Raw genomic sequence first — 10,051 nt, forward strand, 5'->3', positions numbered from 1 at the left:
TATTTAAAGAAGGCTATGTCAGGGCTGAAGAGATAGCTCAGTCATTAAGAGCACCGGCTGCTCTTGCAGAGGACCTGGGTTCAAGTCCCAGCACCCAGCTAACAACCAACAGTCCCTAACTCCAGTTCCAGGGGTTCAATAATAAAAAAAAAAAAAAGGCTATGTCTCAGCTCCATGTCTAAAAAAATTTTATTTTTATTTTATGTGTATGCGTGTATTGAATGTATGTAAGTGCACCCGTGTTGTGCAATGCCCAAGGAGGACAGAAGAAGCTGTTGGATCCCCTGGAACTGGAGTTACGGACAGTTGTTAGCTGCCATGTGGGTGCTGGGATTCGAACCCAGGTCTTCTGCAAGAAAAACCAATGTTCTTAACCGCTGAGCCCTCTAGCCCCTCAGCTCCATGTCTTAATGCTCCCCATCTTTGCAATTTTTCAATTTTATTTCTAATATTTCATATATTATTTTCATTGTATGTGTATAAGTGTATTGCCTGCACGTGTTAAGTGCACCTGTGTCATGGTGCCTGTGGAGGTCAGGTGTCAGATTCCCCTGGAACTGGAGTTACAGAAGGTGGTAACTGCCATGTTGGTGCTAGGAATCAAACCTGGGTCCTCTGTAAGGAGCCGGCGCTCTTACCCACTAAGCCATCTCTCCAGCCCCAAATTTTTCCATTTTAACCTCATTTAGGAGCAGGATACAGATACAGGTATGTGCTGGAACCCTTGAACTTCAGACTGGCCTAGGGTCAGATGCCTACCCATGTGTTATATGACCTATTCAATCTTGCATTCCCATGACTCCAAAAACCTTTCCTCCATGTTCAGGTTTTAGAGGTTAGACAATTAATCCAAGCTCTCCCCAGGTTTTTCTCAAGGAAATGAAAACTGATTGTCCAGGACCATTCTCAAAGACAGTATGGCTAATCAAGAAGGGAGAAAGAGGGCCCTGGGGGGATGGCTCAGTAGGTAAAGTGCCTGAGTTCATATATCTGGCACTTACTGAAAACAGATGACGGCATGCACCCATGACCTCAGCACCCGGCAGGGGCAGCAACAAGACAGGAGGATCCTAGGAACTTACTGGCCGGCCAGCCTAGTCAAAACAGCCCCAGATTCAGTGAGAGACCTTGTCTCCAAAAAACAAGGTGGAGGGGCTAGAGAGATGGCTCCAAGGTTAAGAACACTGGGTGCTCTTGCAGAGGATCTGCATTTAGTTCACAGAACCCACATGGTGGCTTACAACTGTAACTCCAGTTCCAGGGGATCTGATGCCCTCTTCTGGTCTCCATGGACATTGTATGACATGGGTGCACTTAACATATATGCAGGCAAAACATAAAACATATATTTTAATTTTTAAAAGGTGAAGAGGGATAGAAGATACTTGACAGGGACCTCTAGTCTATGTGCACATATGCACACACACACAGTACACACTCATATGCACATACACAGGGAGACAAACCCCACTTAGTAGTTGAAAAGCATGTTCTGAGATGATAAATCAGTGCCATATCCTGTAGCGACAAGGCACAGAGCCCCCTCCTTGGTAACAATGTACCACAGAGGAGATCCACAGCAGGCATTCCTGGGCCATGCGGCTGCAACAGCCTCCTCAGCTGACGGTCTCATTACTGTCTGTCTAGATGCTCTCACTGTGAACGGTGGAGGCACAAGTTCTCAAATGAAGTCATCATTTCAACCAAATGGGGCACTTGCTAAGGCTTGTGGGTTATGATGTGGCTGAGCCATGGCTTACAGTTCAGAGGCAGCCCGCTGCCAAACCCCCCCACAAAACAAAATACATAATAACTGGCTAATCTGGAGGGCTGCCTGTAGGTTAATGCTGAAGGTAGCCACAAATATTGAAGACTTCAGCCATGGGTAGTTTCATTGTCAGAAACCTAAAACCCTGTTAATAGCATGCTATTTAAAACCTATTTGCAGCAGAAATCCACTCATTGCTTATCTAGGCAAAACCTTGGGCTGTCAGAGGCTTGTCAATTCTCTTATCCTCAGTTGGGTTTTCACTGCGCCAGCTGGTTATGATCGTATCTCAGGTGTCTATGCCACATTAGCTGTCAATGCATAAAGCCTTTTTTAAAAAACAAAAAACAAAACGGTTTCCCTGTAGCCCAGCTGGCCTGGAACTCACTATGTAAACCAGGCTGGCCTCGAACTCACAGAGATCCGCCTGCCTCTGCCTCTCGAGTGCTGGGATTAAAGGCGTGTGCCACCACGCCCAGCTCACAAAGCCTATTAACTTTCAGTTTGCAAGTCACTCCCTAGGGTCAATTCTGCCTTCAAAGTTGGTTTTGTTCACTACAGCTCAGTCTTGTTCACACAGCCACAAAACTGACCCACATCAACGTGAAGGGCTGAACACGTTTGCTACACCATTTCCAGCTTGCAGATGGCATTTCCCTGACTGCACTGCCCCAGCTGAAGGCCTTACCCTGGGCTGAAACCACTGTCAGATCTGTGTTCAAGGGTGCCTTTCCCAAGTCTGCCAAAACAGAGCATATATTCAGTCTCCCCTTCTCACATCTGGGATTCTATTACTTTTCTGGAGCTCACCATTTGCTCAGCCCATCATCCTAGCTTCCCTCTTTGCTATTTGCAAAAAATAGGACATGTGCCTAAGAGACCTTGCACAACTTAATGCTGTCTATGCATCTGAGACTGCTCAGGCTGCCATCACATAGACATCAGACTGAGAGGCTTATAAGCACGTCAGGTGTGGCATTGCCCGCCTCTAATGCCAGCACTCAGGGATGGGGGAAGGTAGAAGCAGGTGGATCTGTGTGAGTTTGAGGCCATTCTCAGGCTATCCAGGGATACTGAGACCCTATCTCAAAAAAGAAAAAGAAACCTAAAACCCAAAACCATGAACATTGTTGTCACCCTCCTGGAGGCTGGAAACGCCAAGGGCAAGACAGTGAATTGTCTCAAAGCCCCTTCCCCATGGACTGTGAACTTGCTTGGCAGAAGGGCAGAGCAGCTCTCCAGCTCTCATGAGGTCACCAAAACTCCATTTCCTGATGTCATACTCTGGACCTTAGGATGTCAACATCTAAACTTTGTGGCCACTGCACTCAGTGTGTAACACTGAATATTCTAAACATTAACAGATTTATTGCTTTCCCCAGAAGGAAACTGCCTCATAGCAGCACAACTCTTGACGTCTAGAGGAGAAAAGTACTTCCTTGTCACCTTCTTTTCACCCATTTTTCTCCCAGAGCTTGCCAACTGACTTCCCACTCAGCATCTCATGATGGCAACCAGCCTCCTCCCATTGCATACAAACTAACACATCTGTCTTCCTGAATCATCAGTTCATATCCTCCAATTACCTGCAGGGCCTGCCACCTTGACCTAAGGAATACGCTGAAGGTACTGTCATGAAATATACCTTTTTTCTTGAGATAGGCTCTCTCTCACTAAGTAGCCCTGGCTCTCGCTATAGAGACCTGTCCAGCCTCAAGCTCAGAGATCCCCCCACCCCTTGAATGCTGGGAATTAAAGGCGTGCACTACCTAGTTAGCCTAGGCTGGCCTTGAACTTGAGATTCTCCTGCCTCAGTCTCATAAGTGTGATTTCAATCATAGGCATGGGTGACCAGGCCGTTTATGAAACATACAACTTAATATTTTGTACATTTTTTTTAAAACTAAGAAACAGTTACGAGACCATGGAAAGTTCAGGTTTTCATGACTAGTTCATGTAAATGAGGGCTTAGCTGGGCAGCCAGGACTGCTTGCACTGCTAAATGCATCCTTTTTACTTTCACATTAAAGGTTTTCTTTTTAAAATCATTATTGGGGTGAGGGTGGCACATGCACAACGGTGCACACTGGGAGGTTGAGAACAACTTTGTGGAGTTGGTTCTCTCCTTCCACCCTGGGTTTTGGGGACCGAAGTCAGGTCACCAGGCACAACTCAGGGCAACTTAATACTGTAGCTTAAAACAGATGTCAAACATGAATGTGTCAAGTGTAATGTGGCTTTGTAAAACTCCTCTTCGGCCAGGCATGGAGATCTATATAAATCACAACACTCAGAAGACTGAAGTAGGAAGATCACTGAGTTTGAGGCCAGTCTGGGCTATACAATGAGAGACCCTGTCTCAAAAATCAAACAAAATGCTATTTTGATCTAATTTGGGTTTCCAAACAGGTGAATTTCCCTTCTTGAGTGGCCGAAGTTTATACCTTAACCACTCCCCTTTCTGGGGTCTCACTCCCACCCATTAAGGGCCAGTCATACCCTCGATGAAATTATTCAAATTAGTCTGCAGGGGAGCCTGGAAACATGGTGGACCTCACCCTGCTTTCCATCCATAACTGATTCCCTCTTACCAGCCCCACCTCCCCACCCCAGGCTCTATCACTGAGTGCGACAACTGTGAGGGTGACTATATGGGTTTTCGCTGTCAGAACTGTACCAGAGTTCTAACTTCCTACTTCGTTGGTGCAGTCCTGTTATCCTAGCACTCCGGAGGCAGAGGCAGGAGAATCTGGAATTACAGGCCATCCTGTAGACAGGAATGACGGGGGCTACACAGAGACCCTGAATCACAACAAAACAAACATTAAAACAGTGAGCCAGCTATGGTGATGCACAGGTGTAAGGGTGGTGAATTCAAGGCCAGCCTGGCATACACAGCAAAACTCATTTTAAGAAAAAAAAGTGAGGTTAAAGAAAAATGAAAAGGCAGGCCATCACCAGAGAGAAAATATTCCCAACATGTATCTGATAAGTACATAAAGATGGCTTAGAACTTAATGATAAAGACAAAAATACAAAATGGAGTAACGATCCTGATGACCTGAGTTCCATCCCTGGGACCCACATGGTGAAGAGGGAACTGACACCTTCAAGTTGTCTCACTGACACATGTGCACTGTGGCATGCCCCACCTCACATGTAATAAAAGTTTTTTCATTTAATGTATTTTTATTACTTTTTAAATAATTAAAACAAATTTAACCTAAATCCACAGTGAAATAGTACTGCACACCCACTAAACAGCAAGTGTTGGGAAGACTGGCAACACCCAGCACTGGGAACCTGTGGGCAGTTAGACCTTTTACACTGGGATGGGAGGTGGCACAAACTTTAGAAATCTCCTCAGCAGTTTCCTGTAATGTTAAATATATGGAAACACAAACAAAACCTAGCAATTCCACCACGTGCCCCACCACTTAACCCAAGAGAAAGAAAAACGTCCACAAAGACTTTAACACAAATATTCGGTAATTTTATTCCTAACAGTCTCAAACTACAAACTGAATTTCCAACAGCAGTGAAGAGAAAGCATAGTCATGCTACTTATGTACAACGGAAACCTACACGGCCAAAAGGGGCTAGTGAGACAGCAACGCAGCCCAAGTGCAAGTCCTGTGTTGAGTTAAAGGGTGTCTCTGTATCGTCCTACTTATGTGAAACTTGAAGAAATGTACCAGTAGCTGCCCAGGGCTGCAGCGCTGGCTGGAAGGACCAGGAAAGGACAGGACAATTTGCAGTGATGACAATGGCTTTTTGCTCCTTGATCATGGCAGAGACCACCCGACTGCTGACATCTGTCAACAGCTGCTAAGCTGGGCATTTAAAATGTTCATATTGTCTGGCAAACATCACTTTAAAATAATTATAACCGATGGCCAGGCATGGTGGCGCATGCCTTTAATCCCAGCACTAGGGAGGCAGAGGCAGGCAGATCTCTGTGAGTTCAAGGCCAGCCTGGTCTCCATAGCGATTCCAGGCCAGCTAGGGCTACAGGGAGACCCTCTCTCAAAAAGACCAAAAAATAATAATTAATAATAATTATAACTGGCTTTACGGCCAGAGGGGGCAGGACATAGTGAGGAGGAAGCTGAGCTGAGGGGAGGAAGGCGGCTTTTTGGGACAGGACCAGACCTCGGAGGGTCCTGTCCTCACCATGAGGCCAGAGCAGGTGCCAGTGTCTGGGAAGGTGTTCATTCAGCAAGACTACAGTAGTGGCATGTGCTGCCAGTTCAGACCAAGTTCCCCGTGGAGCTGGAAAACCAGACTGATAAGCAGCAGTTTGAAGAAACAGTTCGAACCTTAAATAACTTTTATGCAGAAGCTTGGGGGCCAGTCATAGCTTGCAGGCTGTTTGGCTTGTTTAACAGCATATACCATCTTCTTATGCATGGAAACTCACTGAGGTTTTGAAGAAAGTCTCAAAGTACTTTCAAGAACAGAATGAGAAGATATATGCTCCCCAAGGCCTCTTCCTGGCAGACCCCATTCAAAGAGGACTCCAAGTTACTGAAATTACCATCTATGAAGACAGAGGTGTGAGCAGTGGAAGATAAACCACAGAATTAAAGATCCCACCTCCAGCTGGGACCTTCACCTATCCACTGGCTCATTGACAAGAATGTGCTGACCTCCTCTCTAGAGCATCATTCCCTTGTATCTTCTGCCAGAGCCAAAGTGCCATGTACTCTAAGGACTAACTTTCTAAAAATACCACACCTAGAATGACTGATGATCACTCAGCATCTACTTTGTGTCTCCAGATTGTGTAGGACTCTGTAGTCTTATTTCATTTCTGAGAAGGAAGCATTTCTCTTTTTAATTCAAAACTATTTTAAAAATGTGCAGTTGATCAGTCCAAGACAAAGTCTCTTTCTTTCCTCCCACCAGTACCATTAGATCTCATCATTCCTTAGGCCAGTTTCCTAGGTGGCTTTCAACTTAAACTTAATCTCAGTTATTCCCCCAAATTAGTTTTTGGAGGTTTGTTTAAAAAAGAAAAGCTTTTCTCCAGGCGGGGTGTATTGTGTCTGGGGTTTTATTAGTGAATCTCCTAGATTTCCAAGAACTGCCCATTTTGCCATGACTCAGATCTTATTATTTCTACTGTTCAGTTTCTAAAACTCAAGATCGAAAAATAATGTATGTTATTTATTATGCAATTATTATAGCAGTATTTAATGCAACTCAGGTTGTTTTCTTTGGAAATTTTATTTTTATTTTATGTGTATGAGTGTATTGCCTGCATGTAGGTAAGTGCACCAGTGTCGTGCAATGCCTGAGTAGGTCAGAAGAGGCTGTCGGATCCCCTGGGGCTGGAGTTAGTTGTTAGCTGCCTTGTGAGTGGTTAAGAGCACTGCTTGTTCTTGCAGAGGACCTGGGTTCCATTCCCAGCACCCACATGGCGGTTACGAACCGTCCTTAACTCCAGTTCCAGGGGAATCCGAAGCCCTCTTCTGACCTCCGCAGCATTGCACGACATGGGTGCACTCACATACATGCAGGCAATATACTTATACACATAAAAAAATAATAAATTTTTTTAAAATTGAAATTTAAAAAATTCCATTTGAGGAACTGGACAGATGGCTCAGTGGTTAAGAGCCCTGTTTGCTTTTGCAGAGGATCCTGGGTTCAGTTCCCAGCACTCACATGGCAGCTAACTGTCTACAATTCCAGTTCCAGGGTATCTGACAACCTCTTCTGGACTTCATGAGCATTGCATGCATGAGGTACATACACTTTTCATATATACATGCACAACATGTACACATAAAATGAAAATAATAAAAACATGTTAAAAGTTCCATTTGAGAGCTGAGGATCGGATAGTATCAGGACCCCAGAATCCAGGTTTAAAAAGAGCCTTGGGGGTTGAGGGGGGTTTGGAGAGATGGCTCAGTGGTTAAGAGCACCAGCTGCTTTTGCAGAGGACCCAGGTTTGGTTTCCAGCACCCACGTGGCAGCTAACAACCGTCTGTAACTCCAGTTCCAGGGGATCAATTCAATGCCCTCTTCTGATGTCCACAGGTATTGCATGACAGGGTGCATTTACATGCATGCAAGAAATATACTCATATACACATAAAATAAAAATAAAACATTTTAATTAAAAAAGAACCATCAGGTTACGCTACCTGTAACTCCAGCACTGGGGAAGAGACAGGAAGATGCCCAGGGCTCAATGACCAGCAAGCCTAGACTAACTGAAGAGATCCTGTCTCAAAAATCAAGGTGTGTAGTACCAAAGGAACGACCTCTGGCCTCATACTCATGCACCCACATTTCTGTGGGAATTAGCATTAAAAAAAATAAAAAACAATTTCAGTACAAGTCCGTGTCACTGAAACCAAGAACTTGAGTTAATTCCCCTTTGCCATGCCAGATGACCACTGGATTTTCTGTGGTTACATAGTACTCTTGCAGAGGACCCAAGCTTGGTTCCTAAGACCCATGCTGGTGGCTCATAGTTATTTGTTACTCCAGCTCCAGGGGAATCCAATGCCCTCTGGCCTCACCTGTACATATCCACACAGAAACACACACATACACATAAGTCTTTAAAATAAAAAAATAATTAAAAAAATATTACTGGGGCTGGCGAGATGGCTCCATGGGTAAAGGCACTAGCTGCACAAGCCCACAAGCTGAGTTCAATCTTAGAAACCAAGTAAAGATGAAGGAGAAGAGATCCCACAGAGGTGTCCTCTGAGCATTTACACACACCGGCTTACATGTATCATCACTCAGACATATACACACAATAATAAAATATGTACTGAATTTTAATATCTTTAAAATGGTAACATTTTTAAAATTGTTAATTTTTAAAAAATAAGCAACAAATAAAGTGAATATTGTAAAAGTCAACAAATAAAGTGAATATTGTAAAAGTCAACAGTGTTAAAGACGTTGTTAAGAGCACTGGTTACTCTTGCAGAGGACCTGGGTTCAGTTCCCAGCACCCACACGACAGCTAACAACTGTTTTAACTCCAGTTTTGGAGGGACCCAATGCCCTCTTCTGACCTCCACAGGCATTGCATTACACGGGTACACTTACATACATGCAGACAATACACTCACACAAATAAAAGAAAAAAAATGCATGTTTTTTAAAAGTGCATACATGCCATGGGCTGTATCTATTTCTTGAGGATGAAATGGTCCAAAGTCCTTACATGCCTGTTTGAATCTTAGTTCTGCCACATGCTATCTTTGTGATCTTGGGTAAATTGTCCCTTAGTTTCCATGCACATAAAATAGGAATAATAGTACCTATGTCTGTGAGAAATAAAAGAATTACTGTATGCAAACAGCCTGGCATGGGCTGGGGATGAGGCTTAGGGGTTAAATCACTTCCACACAAGCATGAGAACTGAGTTGGTAGTGTGGTGGCCTGCCTGATTCCAGCTGCAGAAGCTGGAGATGGGACTCCCAGAGCACATGACTAGTGAGACTAGCGGTATCTTTGAACCCTGTGTTTGATTGAGAGACCTTGGTTCAATGAATAATGTGTAAGAGCAAGGATGATTCCTGACATTGACACATCGGTGCCCATACACATGCAAACATGCACACACATGAAAATGCAAAAAGAAATGGCTCAGGGATTAAGAGCATTTGCTGCTTTTACAGAGGCCCCAAGTTCAATTCCCAGCACCCATGTCAGGTGGCTCGAAACTGCCTGCAATTCTGGGATTGGACTTTCTCTTCTGGCCTTCACAGGCATCTGCATACATGCGCACATACCCACTCATCCATATAAAAATTTTAAAACACCACGAAATATTTTGTATGTGAAAATATTTAATATGTCATGTTAGCCAGGGCTCTCTAGAGGTAGAGAATCAATAAAATGCATTGATATTAAGGGAACTGACCAAAATGACTGACAACAGATACAGGCTGGGCAGTCCCAACAATGGCTGTCTGTACACTGGAGACGCTTCTTGGGCTGCAGGCCTCAGCAGTCCCAATCTGGTGATGAGGCCTGGAGGACTCCTGGAAAGTTGGTCTTCAGTCTACATTGAAGTCTGTTGTCAGCAAAGGATGGCTGCACTCAGCAACAAGCCACAGCAAGCAGAGCAACACTTAGAACTCCATGTCGCTACCTATGGAAGTTGCTGACCGCTCTGGGGGAGGGTCTTCTCCCCTTAGGTAATCCTTCCTGAATATAAAGACCTTCAAACACTTGCCCAGAGGCAGGGCTCTTAATTCATTCTGATCCCGTCAAGTTGACAATCCGGGTCAGAGAGAACTGACT

General features: G+C 44.5%; 1 pseudogene; it reads left to right on the plus strand.

Moving 5' to 3' along the window:
- The first annotated feature begins 5,908 nt into the window (after positions 1-5,908).
- LOC103737149 lies at positions 5,909-6,342 on the plus strand (annotated as a pseudogene).
- The last annotated feature ends 3,709 nt before the right edge of the window (positions 6,343-10,051 follow it).

This window comes from Nannospalax galili, unplaced genomic scaffold (assembly GCF_000622305.1).
Source record: "Nannospalax galili isolate Female #2095 unplaced genomic scaffold, S.galili_v1.0 scaffold117, whole genome shotgun sequence".
Lineage (NCBI taxonomy): Eukaryota > Metazoa > Chordata > Mammalia > Rodentia > Spalacidae > Nannospalax > Nannospalax galili.